Consider the following 27791-nt stretch of genomic DNA (forward strand, 5'->3'; position numbering starts at 1 on the left):
TAGCGTGCGGCAGGCGACGTTTTTTATAACTATTAGTGCAAATTTGTGATGTGTGTTTATCTCACTTATCTGGTCGACCCTTGACGCCGGGCTTACTTGACCCGGGCTCCCAGGTTAAAGCACTGTTAGCCTGCACTTGTGGGGGCCATGCTCCTGTGTTTTTCCAGGACGGAGCGCGCTCCGGCACTTCTCCATACAGTTTCTCAATATTATAATACTATTTAATTAGTAAGTATAGAAAAATATACCGTTATTATTATCTAGTAACTGGGTGAAGAATTCAAGAAACCCGATTAGTCAGTTCAATTCCGAAGAGATTATGGGAAAATGTAAGTAGCTATTGTCAGTTTTTCTAAGTGCGATAATTTGACCATGGGCTTTGATTTTGTTATGTACCTATCTACTTTGGACTTAAGTTAGGTATTGTTACTTGGATAAAAAAAAACATTAAAGTAAATTACCACGTTCGCTTTTAAGCATTGTATATGAACCTCTTTAGAGTAGAGGTAATTTTAATATTTTGCGAAATAGTTATTAGCTATTCGCCCAACCCACTGGGTCCTGGCTCTGAACCAAACCTTTACCAGCGTCGGACTCAAACCTGGGACCCACGGATTCGTGTATATACCTACAAAAAACGGGCCCGATATTATACGCACTTGGCGAACGTGGGTGAACTTACACGTAAATGGAATCATTAACTTTGGCACTACAGCATTTCGATAGCGATTGAGAACAATAATTGTTCTGAATTATATTAATAAATCTAAAATTATTTTAGTCTGGTTGAATACACACGAATAATTTTTCATTGAAGCCGGTTTTTACAACATAATTTGGTTACTTGGTTACGGTAGTGTGTTATCTATATATAAGTTCATATTCCTACATTATTCGTGCCAAGAAGAGGTACGCCGAAGTGACTGCACTTTGTTACTTCCGCCTCGGACTCCCAGATCCTTCCGCAAACCCATCCCATGCCTAAATTAATAATAGTCCATGCTTTGATTCTAGTAATTGCCATCTGGTGAAATTTGAAGTATTACTTTCATAGGTACTTTAATTTCGATTCGATATCGATATTTTCTGTTTTCTTTCAGAAAAAAAATCGCTGACAAGGGTAATTTGATACTTCTTACATTATATACATGTAATCCCTATTCCAGTGGTCCCCAACCATGTTAAACTGTCAATTGCGCATTCCCGCATTTAAAAACCACTGGATAGTTACAAGTTACAATGCCATCCTACGCTACTATGATCAATTAGGTTAAATTGAATAAATACATACATATAGTGCGCCATCTAGATTTCAATTGGCATGGCGCTATGTTATCAAAGGAAATAATACTTACCCACACTAATTTAGTCAATCCTTTATGGTTTTTGTATGCTAATTTTTTGTTTAACCAATTAGAATTGTTCATTTTAAATCCGTACATCGTGACTTTAGCTGACATCATGTCATATTCCTGGAACTATTTTGACACTTTGCCAGACATTAGGCATTTTTTTCAACTATAAAATAATAGTAGGTAATTTAAATATAGCTTTTAAGGGATTGACAGCACTGCATCTATAAGTTTATGGATAAATAGATAATTATGTGATGCTCTTAACTCCTTCAAGAAATAAAAATTTTCACCAAATAATTTAACATATTATTCCTCAAAATCGATTGTTAAGTCTACGACAAGTTAATTTGTGAGGATATAATATATATTTGAATAAAAGTGGGCATGAGATTTCGGTACTGGGACAACTGGACGCCAGAACAAGTGGGCGCCGCTCTGTCGAATGAAATTAATATACGTTCTTTACGATTTGATACAGAAAGTAGAATAAGTTTCTATTTACTACTCAGTAGTTTTAATTATTGATTTTTCTCTAAACATAATGTTTTTTATTGTGGATTGAGAATTATTATGCCTGAGGTTTGATATAAAAATATAAAAACTCTCTTCTCGTTGGAGCTTACACATAATAATATGTACAATTAAATCATTATTTACGTGTGCATATTTAAATTTTCACGAAGTGTTAAATAATATAACTATATATATATAAATATATTAAAAGTAGATATAACCCATAATTATTCACGCACGTCTATTTATTTCCGAATTTCATTTGATTACGTAGCCGTCCAGTTGTCCCGGCGCCGAATCGTCCTAGACCCGGGATGTCTGTATATTTTAATCAGCTATGTATATGCATGATTCGCTACACGCTCAGAGCAACCGTATACTGAGCTTCGAAAACAGATGTTTGCGACGAATACTGGGTGTGCGGTGGTATGACTTTAGGAGCAACGAGGAGATAAGAGAACGCACCAAGCAGCCTCTCATCACGCTGAAAGTGAAGAGGCGACGTTGGACCTGGCTCGGCCACGTGCTGCGGATGCCAGAAGAGAACTTTAACCTGGCTTGCTTGTTCTTCAAGCCGACCGGATTCCGGCGTCCTGGAAGGCCGCTAAATACAATCTACAGAGTGTATACGGCGGAGCTACGGGATGCTGGTTTGACCTGGAACGAAGCAAGAAGACTGGCGAGCGACAGGGATTCTTGGAGGCGCCGCGTGGTGTCCATATGCTCCAGTTAAGAGGCGGATATGGCAAAAGAAGAAGAAGATGTATATGCATAAAAACATACCTTATAAAAATACATTTTAAATCCCAAAGGAAAAAAAAACACCGATTACGATTAAAGATAATATGTATGAATATTTTTAAACAAAATATTTGCTTTTTTCCCTCCCTGTATTCTTTTGCTAATAGTCTGTTTTGGGACACAACCGCAAAACCGCTCAACGCCGTCCCAGCGACGATTTGCTTTATAAGAATTTTGTATTATTAACTTATAATCAAGCAAGTACATAATATGAATTTCATCAACTCGAGGACATGGTACGGTTTTAGCTTCTAACTTCGGTTCCACGATGAGCACAGTTATTATTTATTTTTTTAATTCCATAAGTACCTACATCTTACTAGATACTTAGATATTACATAGATGTAGTCTTACTAAAATGTCTTTTTTTATTTTTTTTCAGGTAAGTTTATTCCTCTTCTCTCGTTTATCTGATTTGTTTTTGGTAAGTTATTGACACATTAAGTACATTAACACCTGCCGTCAGTGCATGCACGTATCTAAGCGGATGTAGGTACATACGTAGATAGACTACTATAAAATTAGAGTTAATTTGTTACATCGACAGATATTGGAAAAAGGAAAAAACCACGCAAATATTAACTTTATCCAGGAGCTAAATAGAAAAATACCAATATGTAGAAACAGAACCACGTTGAGGAAGAGGGGTGGGGGGGGGGTTGTATTGGGAGAATCACTGGGTTTTCAATAAAAATGATTTTTTGACTGACAGTATAAACTACCAAGTTAGCAGCATAACATTCTTTTTCTTATTCTGCAATTGTGCGGAAAGAGTGTCGGAGTATTTATTAAGAAACACAAAGCACGCCGAGGGTCCTCAAATCTTACCAATATTTAATGCGCGTTTCGTTTACGTGACTTTAAATTATGATAAAGACGTAACTATTGAAAATTGTTTAAGTGTATTCCACATTTCTCCACACTCGAGATTTAAACCTTACTATAACCTCACCCATAAGGCAACCCACTTCCCATTATTTTTGTATTCTACAAATTCCATATCCCCGAGTAGGTACCACATATGAGTCGTGTAATAACAAAAATCGATAAATCCAAATATTATTGACAAATGACATGTTTGTGTGTCAAGCAAATCTGATTGATTTTACATTATTATTTACGTATTTATTTTCACATTATAATAGTATTTTCATTTATAGCAGAATAGCCTTCCATTCAGAGAAGAGCTCAATTGCTTCCAAATAAAGAAAAAAATTTTTTTTTCATTTATTGATTTAGATCTAATAAACTCCTTTTTGTATTAAATATATGAAAAATACAATCGAACATGATAGACACTTAATTGCTTATGATGTTATATTGTGAAATTACACACTTTACACAGTATTTTGTATTAGATTTTCACCATATATAATATGTGACTTATCGATTTTTATATCAGACGCCGAATATTATCATGCACGAAAGGACGGCAGTCTCAGCATATCTCTAAAAATATTAAAGATAGTTAGGACTCAACTTGTAAGAAATCTAAATTAATCCTTTTTAAAATAAATAAGAAGAAAACAAAACATTAAATTAAATGTTGTTCTTGATTTATCTATCTGTCTGTAACACGTGAGAGAAAACATGTGTAAATATGTAGGTGAGAACAAGACAGGAAAAAGACGTATTAAGAAGGGTAAGGTGAGAAAAAACATGGGTACACGTAAACCCAAATTCTTAATTTTAAAAATAAGCTGACATGTAAAAATATAAGTAAAGGAATAGTTTATTTTAATCTACTCGTAAAAGAAAACAAATCATGTTAGGATACTCTCATAATAGACGGACGCTTACAGTGCAGTGCTAGCATATCACGTATAAAGTATTAAAGTTTATTAAATTTAATGTAGGTACCATAATATTAAAAGTTGTGTGACAAGCTGAGCAGTGATGTATTTTATCAGGAGAGAGAAATATTTACAATACTGTGTTTTGTTCCTTAATCATAAGATTGTCGCAATTTATGTATCATTCTATAAGAAACGTTGACAGCTGACATAAGTTGTGTTGAATCGAAAGTCATGCAGACAGACAGACATTCTGATTAGAGAACGGATGGCAAAGCGCAGTGACATCTTGCTGTGACACGAGGCATTTATAACATTAATGTTACCAATCTTCGCCGATTTAATTTCTCCATATTACTTTGTTAGAACTAAACTTACAGTGAATTAAAAACTAAATAGCTATCAGTTAGATACATAAAAACATTTTAAATGTACAAGTTTATGTATCTATTTTATACAAATTCTTTTATTCTAATAGTAAATTTATTTAATTTATCTATAATTAATAATTAGTTTAAAATACCTGGGGGTACACATCACGGGAGATGGCATTTTGCAGAGATAGAGCTCGCTATCAGAATGGGAATGGCAATGCCTGGAGCAACATTCAACTCGATACGGAATGTCTTCAACTCACGATTGTACTCAGTCAATACCAAATGCTGCATATTCAACGCTTGCATTCTGACGTTGTTGCTTTACGGTAGCGAGTCATCTTACAAGATCAACCGTATACCGAGCTTCGAGAACAGATGTTTGCGACGGATACTGGGTGTGTGGTATGACTTTATGAGTAACGAGGAAATAAGAGAACCCACCGTGCAGCCTCTCACCACGCTGAGAGTGAATTAGGCGACATTGGACCTGGCTGCGGATGCCAGAAGAGAACCTTAACCTGGCTTGTCTATTCTTCAAGCCAACGTGATTCCGGCGTCCTGGAAGGCCGCTAATTCATATATATATATATATATATATATATATATATATAGAGTGTATACGGCAGAGCTACGAGATGCTGGTATGATCTTAAATGATGCAATGAGACATGCTAACGACAGACGTTCTTGGAGGCGCTGCGTGGTGTCCATATGAGAATATGGCCCAAGAATAATTAGTTAAGTAGAAGAGATATCATGTTAACGTAGTACATAATAATATGCGTGTATAGTTTTTGATACTAAGCGGACCATAAGAATATGAATCTCTGTAGGCCTATAGATGTTACATTATTATTAAACTGTTTTTTTAGTTGAGGGTCTCGGATCCGAATCCTGGATCTAGCAAAACAATAGTTTTCTACGTGTGTTTGGATCCAGATCATGTACCTATGTTGAGCAAGTGGCTAACATACATTTCTCGTAAAAGATACAAAATACGAAACCTCTTTGTGGGTCGGCCACGCCTGTTTATATATACCTAGATACAATTTAAAAAAAAGTCTAACCCATGAAGTCATGAGATATGATCAACCACCAATATTTTTCAAGGATTTTATAATAGGAATGTTTCTGAGGTTTTCCTATATTATTAAAAACAAAATAGGAAGGTAGGTTTATATTACACAGTAAATACAATGAAGATTCTTCATTACAATTGAAATTAAATTACTAAATAAATTTGTTACAAGTTATTCACAAACGTGCACACTATAAAAACAATAAAAAATATTACCTACATACTGCTAGCTTAGTATTGTGGAGTTATAATATGCACGGATGCTATAAGTGAATCTAATGTAATTATTATTAATAACGTTGTAATGAAAATTTTTCAAGAATGTATGCTCTTTCAAGCATTTTTTGCTTCGTATAAATTCCTTTCTGTTGGGGAAAATTTATATAGTATGGCAACATAGGCCGTTCCTCGAAGCGTCAACCTGTCAAAACAAATCTGTCAACCGGGGTGGCGGACTTTCTGTTGCGCGTTGACAGTTGACAGTTGCTTGGATGCTCGCGTCGAATCGTACAAAATCACAGTGCACCGGAGCCGAAGCGATTATGCGATTAAAACTGCTATCCAGGGCGCAAGCTGCGACCCTAATCAAGTTATCTCGAGGCCCCGTTGTTTGTATCTATATATCTACAAATAAATTATATTATTGCATAAGAAGATTCTCGTAAATTTCTTAGTATATCTAGAATTCTTTTTATTATTTGTGTATCTAATTAACAGTATTTCCCAACTTTACAAATTGTAGTACCTATCCATTTAGAAACATAGATTTTTTTCACTTTTGACAACAAAATAAGGAAAAAATAGTAATTTTGATAATTTTATTTTCATGATCAAACTTGAGACCTTATTAAAACCACCCAGTCAAAACTATAATTATAATAGATATAAAATACTAGGGGCGGCCTTTACGCAGCAGTCAATCGAGCGCGGCTGATGATTATGATGATGAAATAGGGACATAAAAATGGACGTTTATGGACCAATAAATTAAACTGAATATTTTCTGGAATATATTTTGTCGTACTCTACAAACAGTCGACGTGTAAATTAAATGTAGTTTGGACAAACCACATCGTTAAAACTTTCGCATTTTAATCAAAACAATACTCCATGAAACGACGCGTCGTGTTCTATTTCCGGTTTCATTAGCCATCGGTAATGCCAATTTGTAGGGCAATATTTATATTCATATTTCACTCACGTAAGAGTGAGTTTACGTGGTCACTGTTTAATAATAGTTAGTTCACTCTATATTTCTATGTAGTTTTTTAATGAATTTACCGTGTCTCATATTTAAATATAGTTAACCTTTAACTTAGTGAACACTTTGGATAAGTAATTTATCATTTTCATTATATGTTGTATAATAAATACATTTGTATATGAATTTGTATTTTTTCCCTTTTTGAACTAGACTTAAGATAAATACTTTCTCCTTGAAAATGTGCACCTACATAATCTAGATTCTAGATTCTAGAGCCAGCATTCGCTGCATTACGCCGTACAGTTGTATTGATATTACGATTGGCATTTAATGGATGACAATAAGTAAATTGAATTATGGACTCGTCGCTCAGTGGCGTGAGTGTTCGGATCATCCATATTTCATAATTAAAGTATCATCACATGTCACCCTATTGACCCGACCCTCTCCCTCTCTCTGGCCACTGGTGACCTTAATCTTTCCTCGTAATGGATTTTAATTTGACGAGATATTTTGTTGACAGGCTGCGTCGGGATTTTTTAAGTGGCTTCTTTGATGGGAACGCTGTAGCTATCAAGCCTAGCTCGGACCAAAAGCATATATTACCAGCAAACAAACTGTAGGTACAATGGTTTTTAAACACATACGCGTATACAATCATTAGTATAAAACTCAGCGCATGTCCACACCTGTAAACATTGATATAAAATTAAATGTAGTTTAAACAGTTCACCCCATACTTCCGATGGAAAAGGTCACATGCCTTGTCAGAGCATTTGCACATTTTTTGTGAGATCATCATATCAATAATTTTTTGCATAACGAATAATATGTCGTAAGTAGGTACGTAGTTTTTATATTTTTGGTAGTAGCTTGCTATATAATATATACATTTATAAGTTTGTAGTGAAAAGTTTGTCCTCAATTTATCAGAAAATTAACTCTTCCAAAACTTCCACCGTACCAGTTAGGCACCCTCTGATAACACTTTTACTTGTTCCCAATATATTGGTAAGCATTTATTTTATATATTATATTTTTTTACAATAATAAGTCTTAGGCATTGAATATTTTATTGAAATAATAATCTTTCACAAAGTCTGCCTGCACAAATCAGTTTAATTTAACAATTAGTAACAATTTTTTTTACAATAATCAGTATTAGCATTAATTATTTTATTGAATGAATAATCTTTCACAAAGCCTACCTGCACAAATATTTTTCTTTAACAGAATAGTAAGCATTTTTTTTTACAATAATCAGTCTTAACATTGAATATTTTTATTGAATGAATAATCTTTCACAAAGCCTGCCTGCACAAATCAAGAAAAAAATAATTGGATCGAAAAATAAACGTTTATAAGAATATGACAGCACACTTAACCACAACATAATATCAGCCATTTTTAATTTATCAGAGGGAGTATTTATTGTGTGTCGACCTCAATTTAAAACCGATAAATACTTCCTAGAATAAATAAAATACAATCTAATTCTCTGAAAATGTTCTCCCAACAGTCCCGACTTGTAATTTGTTTTCGCTCATAAATATATATTAAAAGATTTTGATTGAGTTTGATTTATGTGATGAAAAAGATAAAGATTAAAAATAAAAATAAATATTTTACACTTCTTGAAAATTAACAATTTTAAGGTGACTTAACAACTACTAAATATTACCTACTTATAACAATGTAAACTATACGTTTTATAACTTTGCACTTTTTACTACATTGATATGCATTTTTGCCTGATAACATCGCATAAAATTAGATAAAATGATATTCACTTGTATTAATATAAATAACGTAGTAATAAGAAAATAAACAGATAATATAATAATATGTAAAAAAATATCTTTAGAATATATTACATCATTTTCATCCAATAGCCGAAGTGCAAAATTATGAAGCGGCAACCCATTCATAATTTCCATATACTTTCTTGAAAGTTTATTCTTATAATTTTTCTAATAAAATATATAAAGATTGTCAATTTAATATTGCTGTACTTAGTTAGCAGTGGCGAAAACTCCTTACTAGGCGATTATTTAAAGTTTACTTCAATAAAAATTAATTTTATATTTTATGTTATATCAGTGTAATTGTAAGACAATAGCATTGATACATGAATATGTATCTAGATGCGGTACGTCGTTTATTTCGTTCGTTCAAGTCCGTATGAATCCGTACGTAGATGTATCATGTTTTGAATAGAATATCGTGACGTCTACCGGAAAATTATCATAACAAATCGGCAAATTGCGCTAGAGTTTGAAGGTTTTTTTTTCATTACCAGTCTTCAAACAAATAATTGTTAGATCATTTCAAAAAAGAATACCCTTAAATCATATTATTTAATTTTGGTTTTTTTTTATTTCTTCTGATTTTTTTATTAAATACTAACCATATATTTTCTAATTTTTTACGACGATATTATTCTACGATGTTAGTACCTCTACCTACATCTACCTATGCATTATGACCATGGGGTCATGGGGGACCTACCAACAGCGCTCGAAATGGAAAATTTTACGAACCGGAGCGCTCGACAAATTTTCTGAAGATATTTACATAGTCATCAAATCGTATGTGTATTTTATAAAAATAAGTGTGTCAGATTTTCTATTCTATGGCCTATCTAGCTCAGACGGTCAACATATTTTTTCCACGAGACGGAGCGATAATTTTACAAATTTCACGAGCCGGAACGGCGCTCCGGTGCGTTCCGTTCCATTTCGAGCCCTGCCTACCAACTTCTAAAAGTCTATATTATATGTATATACATGCCATCTTCGTTGCTAATCAGAGCATAGTATGGTCTACCATAAAGTGAAGGTTATATTATTAAAACTTTTTATGGGTTACACATATTGAAAATACAACATGGGTGAAAAATGTTTCTACATGTTGTTAACAATCCCTTAAATGGTGTTTTGGTTAAACTCTTAATTCTTAAATTGTGTTTAATTTAAACGTTGATACTAGCTTTTTTATAAAAGGTGATTTTAGAAAAGAAATTATTTATAAATCGTCCCTTCAATACTACTACTAGTTAACTTTGAAATTGATTTGAAATTGAAATTTAAACTTTACTTGATTAACATAAATCTAGGCTATAATTATTATTTAAAATAAAAATGGAAAATTATGCTTTTCTAATTGGGAAAAATTAAAAAATGTTCAAGTGTATGAAAAATATTGTAGATATATTATTTTATTTATTTAATGCAATTATGGTTTTAAAGTTATCTGATATTTTCAAATACAAAATTAATACAGTTCATATTCCTCTGAATTATTGACAAGTTATCAATGCTAATAATTAAGTATCGTACTAGGTACTTTACTGAAATGTCGTGCATCTGTTGTTTATTTTCTGCATTATTTTAATTTTACGTGTATTTTATGACATGTAACTTTTGCTATATAAACGGCCACTACATATTTTCTTGAATTGCATGTATTCTTGTAATACCGATGTATCTTCCGTATCCTTTATACAGTATACCTACATATGTGTGAGAATTGCTTTGAAAATGCTTTAGGAACAATTATTATTACGGCCACAGTCTAAATAATACTTCCCTATGGAACGTAAAGCATAATACGGTCTACATTATTACAATTCCCCCAAGCCTTTCAACTTGCCCACATACTCAACAATATTATTATTATTATTTATTGATATTTATCTACCATTCTCTCTAATGTCCGAACACGCCATAGAGAAATACACGCAAGGCCAGTAACAATTTAGCAAACTTTTGAAGGTAACAAGACTAACAAGTATGATTTTATTTATAATGGTGTACCTACATAATAATATTAAATAATATCTAAGAGAATCACAATAACAATTTAGTTTTATGATAATCATCATTACATCGATCAATTCTTTGTTCGGTTCCTTCCCATATTATTATTTAGGTAGGTACTATTGTAAATTTCCAATTATTATTTTTTTAAATGATTAATAATAATATAATATATTATTATTATATACAACTATTATGTATGTTATACCTACATAATAGTTGTGCCGCAGGCACGTACACAGAAAAATAGATACTTTGCGGGGGGGTTCCAATTTAAAAAAATATCCATAATATTTTTTAATTATTTTAAGGCAGCAGGAGAGGGTGGGGCTAAGAAAATATACCAGGTAGCACTGAGCGCGCCGCCTACTACGCACAGCCTTTCTTCGCATCAACCGGGCACCGTACTTACGTACTTTACCGGGTACATTCCTCATACCCAGACATTTTGAGTCTAGAAGACAGTCATAAATGTTAAGTTCGATTGTGTCTTTTAAAAATGCCAGATTATTAAAGCAGACATTGGATGCCCCAGATATATGCACAAATTTATGAGTGCCACAGGTCTCCGAGTGGCCGCAGGTTTTGCGTGTCTTGTTAAATCATCCGAGTCACGATCCTCAGTCAAGAGGTCTAGACGAAGTATAAGAAAAAATAATATTACATTTACCTAAATAAATTGTATTTTTTCGGTTTCTAGAGTACCTATATACCTACTCTTGTTTGCGCGCCTGTGGTGGCGGATTTAGAGATTAGAAAGCAAAAGGCACTGACTGATTTTGAGTCTTCCCTCGATAAAAAAATGAAAACAATACATTCCAACTATGAAAATAGGCATCTGGTAATCAAGTAATCCATTGATAGTAGTAGTCACAGAACAGATAATAAATAGAATACCGATAGGCTACATTCAATACGCCGCATTTTGATGCAGTGTTTTGAATGTGTGAGTGTCCTACATAAAATGAAGCACGCATTATGCACGTGCAATAGTGTGTGTAATACAGCAACATTAAATGAGCGTAAATGCACAAACCGAGGGCAGTTTTCAATATTAGACGTAATACGTATTCTTGACACGTGTGTAAGTTTAGCCCGGATTCTTCCTTACTCGAGTCGGTTACCTGCTATCGCCTTACCCGTTATGTATTCCAGTTCCCATTATTTCTAAGTTCCCTGGTAGTAGTCCATCTCTTTACTAGAATCATATCCAGTGATTAAATTACTGAAGATGACATTGATGACACATTGAATAAATATTTTTGTGTAGGTACAAACAAGTACGTTAAGTACCGTTTGAGTGGCTGTGTTATTGGCCCATTCGATTTAAGTTGCTGGGATTGCAGGAATACGCATATTTTTATTTTTATTTTAATAATTATATGACTGGTTTGAACTGCTTCGGGTCACTTTTTAAAATCTTCTGACGAATCTGATACATCAACGAAAATCGCCACTGAGTGGCACGACCTTTTGCTTTCTCTGTGATCGGACGCTGATCGCGGGCCGTTGAGTTTTCATGTCTTATTTTTTCATAAGTAAACTTTACTAAGTATATTTAAAAATAAATTTAAAAAAAAACAATTAAATAAAAATCCGTGTCTAAAGTAAAGAAAATAACTCTATAAAATTACTACTTTAACAGCACTTAGGCTTTGTGATTGGTACGAGTGCAGCTCCATTGAACTGTTCCGGGTAGCAGACGACAAAGATAAGATCGCCTTGATGGTGGCCGACCTCCGCTAGGGGATGGCACAATAAGAAGAAGGCACTAATAAAAAAGAACGTCATTTTTCAAGAACCTCAGAGACTTGTTTGGCCACTATTTAGGACAGGGAGAAAATGTCCGAACTCTTTCGAGACGTCCAATAACGGATATGGTACGAAATAAAGAAGGTACTAATAATTAACAAAAATATTATTAGAATCACTATGCACAAAATTCGTTTAACAGCTCTAGTAAGCCGGATGTGTTCGAAGAACAAAAGCTTCGTTAGTCAAACGTCATAGAGAAGACGGTACAGAGGATGGAATTTGTACACTTACAAACCACCTTGTGATTCTCAAAAATATTACAGTTTTGTAAAGTCCCCAAGCAGCGAATATAATATTATGAATGAGCAAAGATCGCAGATTCCTGTCGTAACTTGATCCTGTAATTTATGTTTCTATAAATAGGATAAGACGTAGGTACGTTCGGCCTGATCAAATAGATATTTAAAGCAGAAAATTGATTGATTTTACATTGCACAATGTTAATTTTCATGGATCATGAAAGGAGTAAAACTAAATGATTTATATTACATAGTAATATCTTATTTAAATAATAGTAAATACTAACCATCTACGGGTTTTTAATTCGCGGTCTACTATATGCTAAAACGAATAAAACAGAAAGGGAGAAAAATAGAGATCAGTGTAGTCAGTTGCATAAGTCATTCGTTCGTATGGTGCAATGACATTATTAATGGACAACGTACTCAAACAGTAGCAAGCAACTAAATTCATGCACAGCGACATTCGCACATGTATATGTAGACGTCACGCAATTTCCATTGTGCGATATCACGCATCGGAAATTTATAGCAATATCACCTTTATTGTAATGGCGTTAGAATAGTATTTCTAGTGTCAAGCGAACCCGTTCGAACCGAACCGTTCGGCAGACCCGACTAAAAGCATCGGGAATTTATAGCAATATCACCTTTATTGTAATGGCGTTAGAACAGATTATGCCATTCGGCAGACCCGACAAAAAAGTGAGTGTCATTTTTATTCCCAGATGATTCGTCCATATTAATGTCATTGGTATGGTGGCAATGTGTAGCAAACAGCATGAGATATTCGAAATAAATACAGTAGTTGCACAATAGTAACGCACTTGAAGGTCTGAAGAGTGTTAATGATTTCGTTTATCCTAATAACTAATAGTTACAAGCTTGAATATTTTTTAAGATAACTAGGAGAGATATAATTAACATATTTTTAAAAAGTCACAATACTCGACATTAAATAATACCAATAGCAAAATAAAGAAAATATCAAATCATAATAATATACCTAGTACTTATGTACATAATTTAACAAACTGTCAACACTAGTTTCGTTTGATAAAAGCCTTAAAATTTAATAATATTGTCAACTGTAATATTCACTAAATTAACTCCCCTTCTAGAATCAGGCTAAAACTGACTTCTGATTATAGTATAATAATAAGGAATTAGCTTAAATTGAATAATATGCAATAATTTAAGTTTAGTTGTTAGTTAAGTATAAAATGTACAAATTGGATTTTAAAATATAACAGAATATAATATGCTGAGACAAAAATATGGTTAGCCAAAATCTAAGAAGGTCACACGAACGTCAGCCAGCGATGGCTTACAAGTAATGAAAAAACTAACACCTTGTGCTGGCTGCATTTCAGCTTCAGCTTTATAACAACTGATATTTTATACGATTTTTTCTTTGTATTAGAGCGTTGTTATTACATTCTGTGTATTTTGTTTTTATTTATGTGGTGTTGACAGTTTGAGGAGCGTGAGGTTTAGGGGAAGGAATTCCTAGACAGAGGGCGTGCGGTGAGTTTCACTAATTGCGCTTATACTCGCCATTGTTCTCAGAACAGAACCCTTCAGTTAAGAGTATCCCAAGAGAACTTACAGCATACCAAATACCGTTTAAAGATTAACTAAATGGTACAAAGTTTGAAGAAGCAACTGAATACTGCCAACTCAAAGCTCGTGTCTACATACAATTTGCATCATCACGCATGCATTGATGTTACCAAAAAGATGAGTATCTAAGAAGGTATAATAAATTCTTGACTGTGTACAAATATATATTTTTAGATTCTAATGACTGTCTCATATAATGCACAATATACGCATTTAATATTAATATAATATTAATTAAGGACACACGGCTGGTTTTGTATTTCTTGCGTTTTAATTACGTAATACAGCAAAAGTGGCTTCAAAGCCTTAGTTCATGGCGATTGGGTTTCGCATTTCTATCTTATTGGTCTGTTGGATAATTAAATAAAAACTTAGGGTCTCGTGATACGTCCGATTAAGACCGGGTGTTGTGTGGTGCGGATGTGGTTTGGTGGGGCCATTAACTTTAATGTTGGATAATACCAACCGTCTTTCTAACCTTTTAATATTCAAATATATAATATCCTATAACAGAGCCTCCATTATTATTTGGTGTAACTTTCGTAGTTTCATTTAGGTTAAGCATTGTCATGTATGTATCATTATTTTTTTAATTGTATTAACTATAAGTATGTATTTCTTTTGTAAATATGAGCGTTATAATAATTAATATACAACACAATAATATTATGTACCTACTAAGATTAAATATTGCATAACATTATGATAAATATTTTATTCAACTGATCGTTACTGCTATTTCAAATAGAGAGAAAAGCGGATTCAAAAAGAATTTATTATTATAGAACTAATAGAATTAATAGATGATATGATAATATTAAAAATGAATGCAAGTACCTACTTAATAAATTAATCATAATAATTACCTATATGTTTATATTTATTATATTTGTCTGCAACGCAGTGCAAAACACAAACAACGCACACACATACTATATCTGTCTGCCTAGCGTTGCCAAATTAGCGTTTTTCTTGTCAGGTCTAGTATTTGTTGACAAGCAGCTAGCTTCAAAGAAACGCAACTGGCTTGTGGCGTTTTTACTAGCGTTTTTTATGCCTCCAACAGCTTTAAATGTGTTGAAAAAACGCTGAATATTTAGTTTATGTATTTTCATGCGCATCAAATTTCTGACTATCGGATATTTAATGCAGGTAGGTCGGTACTTATTTTAGTGAGAAATAAAACACGATGAAACAGTTTCATGCGTTATGTAATGTTTTTGTATATTATTCAGAATCTCCGCGTATATAAAATAATAATTTAACAATTATTATTCATCTAAAAGGTACGTACTTTAATTCTCTATTTCTGTCCTACAAAAAAGAAGCTCTCGTCTTCAAACATGAAAGGAAACTTGAACGCCGTTGACACAATATATTAATATGTTGTCAATTTTGAAATGCATTGCTGTCAAAATGTGTGGTAGAAGAAGTAAATTTAGTTGTAATTGTATTTTCACAAAATCTAGCATTTTTTCTGCCTAATAGCTTGTTTTCATACCCCGTTTGGCATGTTTTTGTCAACGACAGTTGGCAATACTAATCTGCATGCGCATTGAATACATTGAACGTACTGAGCGCATCGACATTAATGTTGACATGTGGCACTGCCACTCAGTGTAAGTGTTCTAGTAAATTATAAAGTACGTAAGATCAACATGCTGAATTTCAAGCAAATCTAATGTAATATTCTAGCTTTATTATGAGAAGTTCTGTGCTGTTTGCGGTGTCGAAAAATGCTAGATTTTTCGCCATACGCCATTGGAAATTTAACAAGCTAGATGCAATTCAAAAATGCTAGATCTGTCAAGAGAAATGCTAAGTTGGCAACGCTGATCTCAAGGTGTAGGTACGTATTTGATAATAACATGGTTAATTTCACATTTCACTTAATTTTACGCTTCCCTTTAAACGTTCAAATAATAATGTATCATATTTGATTGAACCGAAGCGTATCGTGAGTTTTGACAAAACACTTGATATTTAATTGAATAAGCTTGTATCTTGAATAACACCGCTATCTACACATTATAATATATTATATACAATGAACTAATAATCTCGAGGTATAAATTTCAATGCATCTTGAATAGAAAGGGTTCTTATTGGAGATTATTGGTAAGTATAATGTTCAAGTAAATTTTGGAATTGTTGAGTAAAACACAGGTCCATAATAGGTATTCAGTATTACAATCTACTAGTAATAGTTATATACTCGGTACCTGTCCTACTTTTCAAATACAGGTGAGACTATTTTGAGGCTTTATTTTTTTATAAATCATAATTAAACCTTGAAACGTTGACTCATTGATTTAGTTGTTGGACATACATTTGTCACTGTCCAAGCCAATTATTGTCGTAATCCTCAAATATCAAATTGTTCCTGAACAATTTCACTTCCTGAAAAGAGAAAAAAGCTGTAGGCATTGGGTTTATTTTAATATTCACTCATTACGTGCGTCCAACGCAACTATTGCGTTGCCCATTAGATTGTCATTAGATATAATTAGCGTGTTATTTAAATATGGTAACTAATTAGTAATTAACAGGTCCACAGTGAATGATCAAAATTATCAATCATATTTTTTGATTGAAAACGGAATTCAAAGCTCTGTTAAAATTGTCGTAATGATACTATATTATGATGTTTTTCATAAAAAAATGAGGGTTACGCTACTTGGCTCGGAGCACTTTATATGAGTAATGTGCAAAAAATCAACTCATTGTGAACATTGACAATTTTATTTGAATTATTATTTTATTACAAACTGAGAATTTTCTTTTATTGACACACCAGCGGCGTACGTTTAGAGGGTTACAACATTTGGCTGAAATATTTTTGTCAAGTTACAAACGGCTTAAAAATTAGTTTTGAATTATTTTGATATGAAATAATTTTTGGGATTTATGATACTTGGCCAGATCGTGTAAGAGTATCCAATAAGTCCATTGCCATCAAAATGTCACTTCGGTGAAAAGTGAGGGTTACGACAATTGGCATGTACCTACTGTACAGTGAGGGTATATAAAATCGTGTACACAATCATAGCTAGTGTAAATATATGCGAAATAGATCAGAAACATGAGCACGCAAGATGCACGAAATATGTAATACGCACCATTTTTATAATGTGTAAGTAAAGTTCATTTTTCAACCACATTAAATATGCCATATTTAAGGTTGTTTAATTTATATGAGCATGGTTTCAAGCCAGGTGTCGTGGATTTTTGTGTACGGATAGAAAAAGATACCGGTCACGGACATTGACGAGCAGTGACGTCCCTAGACAAAATACCGCCCTAGGCAGCGCCAAAATGCCGCCCCATTTTTTATACAGTTTTTTTTTATCATACTTGCATGACTCAAATATCTAATAAATGTGTTGTATGATTAGGTACATTACTAACAAAATATATACCATTAAATCTAATTGAAATGCCATCTCTACTTCAATAGACAGTATTGCAAGTCTACGGTTTCAGAATCATTTAAAAATACACCTGACAAATTTCAAAACTAGCAAATGACATATGATGCATAATGTAAAAATATTTCGATAAATTAATTAGGTAAGTATGTTCCTACCTCTAATTCAAATATAATTCGCAAATCTACACGTGTCATTGCTGGTCATCAAGTCCAAGTACAACGGAAGTAAACTAGACATCGCGACTCCGACAAAAAATACAGTCTTGTTAAATCTTTTATGTTAATTAATACATCTTGTTTCCAACCAGTGAGATGAACTTTTTAATTGAACGAAATAACTTTAGGTACCTATTTTTATATACTTATACCTAATAATTCTTCTCGATCTGCCGCCCCCAAGCGACGCTGATTCTGCCTACCCCCACTGGACGTCACTGTTGACGAGAAAGAGGACGAAAAAGAGGACGTCTGGGGACGCCTAGACAAGCACTGTATAAATTAGTATAAACTATAACTAAGTTATTTTCCATCCGTTGAGACATCACATCAATGGCTAAAGGCCAAAGAGAATTAGTAACGTACCTAATCAATATTCATATTTACATATTTACATACCCGCCTCGATGCGCGGTTTTGTATTGCAATGGAAAATAAAAACATCAAAACGCACGAAGAGAATAAAAAATAAAATGAATAAGAAATGACCATGTGCCGGTCGTCGGAAGGCGCGCTAAAATATACAGAGTTTTGCTATTCACGAGACAGAGAAACGATCGATTGTATCTTTGTGAGACGTTGTTTGACCGCCATTACTGTAATGGGTGGTGTAAAATTAATGCTTTATTATACAGTCGCAGCCATAATGAAGTATGCATTTATTGCTACAACTAAGGATGTTCAGATCTTGCATGAAGATCGATTATTACAATATAATTCGAGTGCCTACTTAAAATACGCGCGTTAGAAGTTATACTTCTTTGGCGTAACAAAACAAAACTTGTGATAAACTAGATTCTTTCACTAGCTCTTAATAATCTTGTTAAATTACACTCTCAATAAAAAGGACCGCTTATTGGAACGCCGTTGGTTTATTGCTATACATTTATATTACTAAATTATATAATGGTTTATTGTTGTTTTTATTTTTAAAGTACCAACTGTCACTCTGACGTTTAATCGTATGCTTACGTAAAGAATTGCAAATGGCCGACAATAATAAATTCGCTACCTAGGCAATAGAACAATTCTTAACTATAATATTATACTGTATAATCGTCACCATTGCAGTATCATACTGTAGCGTAAAGGTAGTGCGTTCGGCTGATAACAGAACAATCGGTGGTTCGAATCCAATCGAGAGCGTTTTTTTTCGTGTGAAAAATAAATTATGTGTTAAATGTCACTCGCCAAAAATACACTCTGATCTGATTTCCCAAACGCGCGAAAAGAAGTAGTACTTATAACTTCAAAAACGATTCTGAATAATATTGGCATGAGCGTCTTAATTTTTCATATAAAATTAGTAAGCATTGTGCGACAAGAAGATCTAGGGCATCTAGGCAATAACCGGAAGTCGCGGTTAAAAGTTGGAATAGCTTGTTAGTTCACAGTTTTAACACGTAGCTAAGAAGATCTTGTTGGACAGTAGTAAGAAGGATTTTTTTCTTGATGTTATAATGATTCTAATGGTGTCAGTTATTAAAATGTAATGTGCATCAGATTGACGATTATCGGTGATTCCACTCTCTAATAATATTACCGAATTATTACTTATTGAAGGTTGTTAGATAATTAATAATTATTTTTCACTTTTTTTTTCGATAAGTAAAAAAAGGTAAGTATTGAAGTTTTATTTTCACAACATCTAGCGTTTTTTTCTGCCAAATAGCTTGTTTTCGTACCCCGTCTAGCATGTTTTTGTCAACAATGGTTGGCAACAATGTTTCTGAAGTGTCTCCAAACTAAGACATTATAAAACCTTACTTTTACAATATTCTGCAATAATACATATTACATCACGTAGATCAGATTAAATAAGTACATAGGTACGTGACTTTATGGACACGGCAAAAAATATCTGAGTGTAACAAAATTAATAGGTACGAGCACCTATGTATTATGCCCACAGTGGCCGAGCGGCAAGCGTCGGTTTATAACGACGTGGGTCCCAGGTTTGAATCCTGTGTCTGGCAAATACACATATGTATTAATTTTCAATCTGTATTTGAAGTCAGTGTATGGACTTAATAGGTTGATCAAGTGGCTAACATTCATTTGTCGTAAAAACAAAAAAATCTGTTAAAACAAACCTTCACTCTGTGGAGCCCCATATGATCTTATTAGGATCGGACATGGTCAACAAATGTAATATTTGCAAATAGAAATAGTGTCACTCGTTTTCCAGGAGTTAGTGATTATTATACCCATATTATTAGTTCACTAAGACCTCATTCAGCAGTAAATCTACAGTGACATTATTTATATCAAAATGTAAATGATATTATACTCTGTTACAAGTTCTTGTAGAAAATAATAATAAATCATGATAAATAGCAACAATGATCCATTAGACAAAGATCAATGCGAGTCACCCGAGGGGTGATGGTGCCCGATGACGTCCGAAGCCGAGAGTGGGACGAGACAATGCGAAATGCAACGGATGAGATTTACCAGCGTCGGCTTATCGCAAAACCAAAGTGCATTCCGAGCGCGCAGCTAAATTACTGACGGCATGCGCAGAACATTTGCGCTTTCTGTAAGTGCAATATGAGAGTGCGCATGCAGGGTAAACAGCCATATCAAAATATTGCTGTACAGTTTTTAATTTAGTAATTTTATAAAAAACGGCACACAAGATAAATACAAGATCTAATTGATGTAAAATCTAAGACATTGCTGGCTGCTAGGGGAGTTAGGGTGAGGTATTGAGGAGTTAATGGATAATGAGAAATATAGAGTCAAATATGTTATACAGAGCAGTACAATTACAATATCATTATTATTATTAGAGTGAGTGAGTTCCAGCTCTCGAAATGGGCTGGAACGCACCGGAGCGCAGCTCATTATTGTCATTATCCGTTGGTTGAGCTTTTTAAGTGGACTGTAATCATATTGTGAGTAGATGAGGAGGTCGGATCTAGGGGTGGGGGCGATGGAACAGAGTGGCAGACACTGACCTTTGTGATGATGTATGATGGCTCCGTGGTCTGCTTTCAACTTTCGCTCGCGCGGTGTTGTTGTTTTGGGTCACGCGGTTCGTACACTCCCGCACTTTTTGACACGGTTTTATGGATTATATGTGAGGGTGTATGAATGATGATGATGATAGTTTATGAATGAGTCTGTATCTATTGAGTCAATCACTTAAGCGACGGAAAGCTATTAGAAGCCCGCACGCGTCCGCTGTCGAGATGCAACTGAATGTTCTTTGTAACACCGTTTCTCATGACCCGTAATTGCTTATTGATTGTCTTGTAACAATAACATTGGGATTATGAGGTGGGTGAAGAAATAAGGAGTGGAATGGGACTATAAATGGCCCAACCATCCGTATTGTGAAAAAATTAAATAATGCATTCCAGTTTGTGAATTATTAAAATGGGATAAATTTACTATTTTTTAAAGTTTATACGAAATTTATCGGACTCATAACAGAAAAAATATTTTTATTAAAAACGTAGACGTCGATTTTCATTATGCCTAAACGTGTATGCCACAAGTTTAAAGACATTCAGTTACTCCATTTGACAATAATATGTGCTTAGCAGGTATATTTCCATATATTATATGGTACATACAACTATTACATAAATATGAAAATATTTTCGGAAAATTATCAAGCGCTCCGGTTCGTAAAATCTTCCATTTTGAGTGCTCTAATTATATATGATATGTGAGAATGAATGAATACCAAAAGTATGATTTCTACCAGTTGTATCTAACTTCAAGTGGGTACCTAAGCTATTCCTCTACTCTCAAATTGTCATTCTTCAACGTATTCAAAATTAATAAATTAAGCTGAGATCACTGAATCGTTACTAATTAAACAACTACACTTGTCTAATATTGGGCACTCATTTCACTCGTCGTCAAACTACTCTTTTACAAAGAGCCTACTGCGCGATGGTAAGAAGAAACTACGACTAAGTTTAAATCTCGAGGATTCTCATATTCTTTCCTCTCTCTTTTCTTTTGGCACGCCATGAGTGATTCAATGCGAACTAAGTGAAGTGGTCACGTGAGAGTAATTTGAAAAAAGTCCGTAAAATCATATTTTGTAACAACTTAATGTAGGTACAAGCTTTTTACATTTACTCAATATATTGTAGCAATAGCAAGGTTATAGGCAGTACCTACCTATCCTTAAAACAGATAGAGAGCTACGAAACGAGATTTCAATTTGAACATCATTCACATTAGTGTATGACGTATGTTATTATGTAGGTTTAGGTAGTAGGTACACCTACTTTTTTAATATTATTCCTATGCACTTCTTTTAATATGAGATTTCGCAATTTATTATAATGTTAATCATAACATCACTGGATTGAATAATTAATCTGGAATTGGAATAAATAATACGTTATTAATTTATGAAACAAATAAGTAGATAGTAGTTAGTTAGATAAATGAATGAATGAAAATCTATGGTAAAAAGCACTAGCTACGAATCATTTTATAAATTCACTTTGTATGTAAGTACCTAGTACTATTTTGATAACTACCTACCAACAGCAAAAGTTTCTTCAGTTATGGCAAAAAATGACTACTAATACAATTGACTCAATTGCGAAATCCATCGTTGGATATGTCTGATTTATATAGGGAAACATGTCTGCTTTTCCCTGTCCAATTTAGATTGTTTTTCTTTTAGTCATAAGGTAGCTTTACTACACAGTTAATAAACGTTAATCAATATACCGGTGCAGATATTTCGGGCCGTAATAATGATATATGCACTTTATTTCATCAGGTTTGATCGCAGTCAATTTAAAGTTAATCTAGGTTAACGACTGCATATTACTAATCCAAAGTAGAACACCTAAAATGAATGTGTTGTATCCTAGAATCTAAATTAAGCCACGCAGTTCATCGGTTAAATTCAAAATGTAAGGAAATCCATCATTTTTTATATTTCAAGAATTAATGACTTTTTGAATTGTTTAAATACAGTACCGAAGTTACGCGATACGTGGGTCCGACGAAAATCGCTTAAGTCGAATTCTCGTCGGGGTACAACTTTGCATATAAATAATACATATTTTTAATTTTGTAATTTTGTAATTTGTATTCTAAATGTCATGTTGTGAACGTCTTGAATTAATAATTTGTTATGTACTCAACGTGTCTTTTTCAAATAAATAAATAAATATCAAATTTGTTTTATTGGAACCAAGGACTAACAAAAACACTAGTTTAGAAGAAAAATTATTTATAAAATTACAGTTCTTTGTACATATTATTAATGTGTACAAAATATTTAAAAAAATAAATGAGTTACGTAAATAAGTTATTTCGAAGTCGATGGCTTCACAAAATCTAACAAATTCGTTTGAAGACACAATGCTTTTTTTCACACAGAATTTCTTCGTAGCAAGCTGATATTTTTTTTATTCCTTGATTTGTAGCTATAACGCGTTCATCGTAAAACATTTCACCGTGGCACAGTTCGCCGTTAGCTTTCTTATCGAAAAGAGATGTCCGTATACACGGTCTCCAATTTTATTAGATTCAATATGAACATAAATTCAATTTTCATAGCTGATTTGAGCAAAATTCATGAATAATTCAAGAATGAAAATCTAACCTAACCTAACAAACAATCCAGTATATCGGCTATTTACAAAATTTATTTGCTGCTGGCTTCCTGTAAAGTGTGAACCGACAAGAACCGTGTTTTATTTAGACATGAATTTTATGTCAGTACAATACGACCGAAAGAGGTTGGACGGTCTTTAAAATACGACCATATATTTCCAAAACAATATTTCACAATTAAGTGTTTTATACGGCGAACTGCATACGTACAAGTTTCCGGATACGCATTTAGACATTCTATTTATCCGATACACTCACTATTATGCATCTGAAGTGTTATTTCAATGCTGTTAATAATGGTAACCATCTTTTGTGTTTTTAAATTAAGATACAACAATTAGGGTCTTTCTCTTATTATAAATTAATGAAAGACCACAATTACTAATATATGTTATATTGACATATCATAATATCATGCAGCAACCCTAGTTATTATATTTTAGACAAAAACTATTGCATTTTAATAATATATTTAATATCCGTATGTATAATTTTATTGTGATACAGTAATGTTCACATCCATCCAAGAGCGTGGGTTGTCTGAACACTTTGGCTGATTTCTGAATTCATTGCTCACGAAGAGTCAGAGAAAGTCGACACCGGGCTGGATATATTAATATTGTATAATCTGTAGGTATAAACAATAAATATACAATGTAAACTGACATCACAAGATTATTGTAAGCTTTCAAAGAATACTATCAATCGATATACTTGCAACACAATGATACATTATTATTATGAAAATAATTAAAAACTAAAATTAAAAAGACATTCAGCATAAATAATTAGCAACAAACTAAATAGTCAGTTATTTTTTTTCATTTACTATTTCGATATTTATTTATACTTAGTAGATATAGGTACCTAAACCGCTGATGTATTTCTATACTTAATCAGTAGGTAATAAGTAAACATAATAACTACGATATAATTATAATATACACCTATAATTTAATTGATAACTATTTTTCTTTAACTATTTATATGCCCGATGCGAATAAAAGCAATGTTATTTTCATTATGTTGTTCATCTATCAACGTCTGGAATTTGAACAACGCATAAGTCTCGTGCGCATTTCAGGCTTCTGTGTTTGAAATACCTAAAGAATCTAGTTGTAGTTCACTTACTTACTTACTTTGCTCCAGTGTTATGCAAGCATACGTTCACGCCAGTTCCAACGGTTCATCGCCACGTCTCGCGCCTCTCGCCATGTGAGACCTGCAACGCGTAAATCGCTTTTGTAGCACCGCTACAGTGTGAGGGAGGGTCAGCCATGTGTGCGGTACACTTGAGGTTATGGCACAAGAGTACGGAGTGTCGCACTTTCTGGCGGAACACAGGTCTCAACAACGATAAGCGTCTCTTCGTGATTACTTTAAGTCCGCTCGCAAACTCGAGTATTTGTAAGTATCACTCTAGATCACAAAAATCATTTTTTTTTTATTATATGAAATCCCGTGGTTACAGCATTTATTGAATCATTATTTTGGGATCATTAAATCCTTTTGTAATAATAATATAACTGCAATAAAACCATTCTGCATTTACAATAAAATAAAAATACAGCTAGAAACGTTTTCTTATCAATTATTATTCGTAATAAATAGTGGGTTCTCCGGTATTTATGAATAAACCTAAAAGCTCCGGTCGTTTTGAGGCTTGATAAAAAAATGTCGAAAGCTCTTTCGTGACCTAAGTAGTTTGTAATAAAATCCACTCGTGGTTCCCTTGTGGGTAGATTTAAGCTACTTTCAGTGTAGTTTACACAGAGGGTTTTTAGTATCAAGAATATAAACTCCACAGAAGGTAGACTTTCGCTTAGGTTAGACCAGTGATGCAACGCGTGCGGTCCTTCGGTGCCATTACTTGCGGCCCAATAACTAAATGAAATATGCCAATTTTTCCGTAGCATATCTTAAAACTGATATAAATAATCATTACATCAATAAAACAAGAAAATACTTCAATTAGTTATCAATAAATTCTAAAATATTGTGCTGCAATCATTCTACAACATAAGCTATTCTATACAACGGTTATTGTTAATATTATTATCAGATGTCTATAATAGATACCTGTAAGAATCATAGATACTTATTTCAATGCAGGTAGAGTTCGGTTTTGCTTTTGAGTATACCTATACCCTTGTGTGGCGTGAATATGTTGATAAGTCTAAAAACATCTATTTTCAGGGCAGCTATTTGTAACGTTGCTATTCTATGATAAATCACGAATATTTTTTAAAATTTAGTTTGTTGAGAAATCATCAACATTTTACTAAAATTTAAAAACATCCAAAACATTTTATCTTATTTACCACAGAAAACTGGGATTAAATTACAAATACGTTAAGAAGAAAATATCGGTTTGAGGTAACTATACCAATTAGCATAGTTAATACACTTAGTTAGTTTTTTGTCACTCTCATTTCAAAAGCATAACATTTGCGTATGACAATGACAGAATAAAATTAATGTAATTGACATGGTCAGCTTGGCGTCATTTTATTGTTCACATATTTCGTCCATATAATACGTCAATGACTGCAATATGTGTTATAATTGAAGGGTTGAAAGTTTATAGGGTCTAAGTGCCAAAAAATTCTATAACAAGTTTTTACTTCAATACAATATATATGCCATGCCATGCCTAATGATATTCTGAAGGGTCTATGTTCCTAGCTCTATCATGTTTGTCACACAATTACATACATTAAAATATGGGCGGGGTCCTCTACATAAAACGTTTCATTATTGTCCATGTTTAAATATTTTATTCTTCTTTTGTTTATTTTATTCTTAAAATTATGTAAATTTATCATAGGTATTATAGGTACTGATGTTCTTCTATAACTTTGTAAAAATAAAAATGTAAGTTTTCATATGTATGGTTTTATTCTTTTTTTTTTTGTTATACCTAACTATCTCAGTTTCATATTTTTGGCACTTAGACCCTATAGACTTTCAATACTTTTATTAAAGTCATCTATCTAATTAATATTAGCATAGGTATATTAAAATTATGTCTTTCCATATTGCATATCACTGGATTATAATTATAAATTATCTGTCAGTTTTGACGCGAATGAAACGATCTCAATAACGCTGCCATCAAGTTTCAGTATTATAATATATATAATATACGTATTGCAAATTGGAAAGCGATTGAAGTATCTGACGGAGACAGAATAGGTAGTTAATTTAAAATACCTTTTAAACTCAGTAGAAATATATCATTACCGCGACACTTAGCGTTCTTTGTGCGGCCCGCGAACAATTAGAAATGTATAATCCCTACCGATAAAAAGGTTGTGGATCACTGGGTTAGACAATTTTCTCCAAGAAATATCCCCAGAGCCAATATAAACCTTCATAAATATTATAAAGGCTTGTAATAAATTAGAAAAAAATATTGTGACCTTATTTTAAATAATATGCTTGTATAACTTTCCTAGATAATATTTAAATTTAGGGAAATAATTTAGACAGTCTGATCGTATGTTAAACATTTTCTCAGCATATACCTATAAATTTATTTAATAGTGTATGTACGTACACCCTTTAAAATGGGTGGCAATCAATTGCATATTGACAAGCGTAGCAAAGTGTGTTTTGAAAATTTACATGTTTTAGATAGTTTCTATATTGAAAAAGATTATTCTAAATTCTTATGTATTGTCAATGACTGTTACATCGACTTTCTTATTGTTTATTTATATGTTACTAACCTAACTTAGCAATAAACAACAAGTCGAAAAATACATAATTGAATGTTCAAATACCTGCATAATATGTTTTTACGTAAAAACTTACTATTAGTACAATATATTAGAAGTTGCTTATCATATTATTAAACTCAATAATCTATTAGAATGTGCAAAATAACCATTTCAATTGTTAAGCCTATAATGACACTTTTATATTA

At 32.9% G+C, this 27791-nt stretch overlaps 1 protein-coding gene across 1 annotated transcript in view; it reads left to right on the plus strand.

Annotated features, from left to right (window-relative positions):
* The window catches only part of LOC147079484 (discoidin domain-containing receptor 2-like), a 782269-nt gene that overhangs the window by 359677 nt on the left and 394801 nt on the right, over positions 1–27791 (plus strand). The window lies entirely within an intron of this gene.

Source organism: Rhyacophila brunnea, unplaced genomic scaffold, assembly GCF_057557595.1.
Source record: "Rhyacophila brunnea isolate RB1 unplaced genomic scaffold, BYU_Rbru_1.0 scaffold_1, whole genome shotgun sequence".
NCBI classification, from domain to species: domain Eukaryota; kingdom Metazoa; phylum Arthropoda; class Insecta; order Trichoptera; family Rhyacophilidae; genus Rhyacophila; species Rhyacophila brunnea.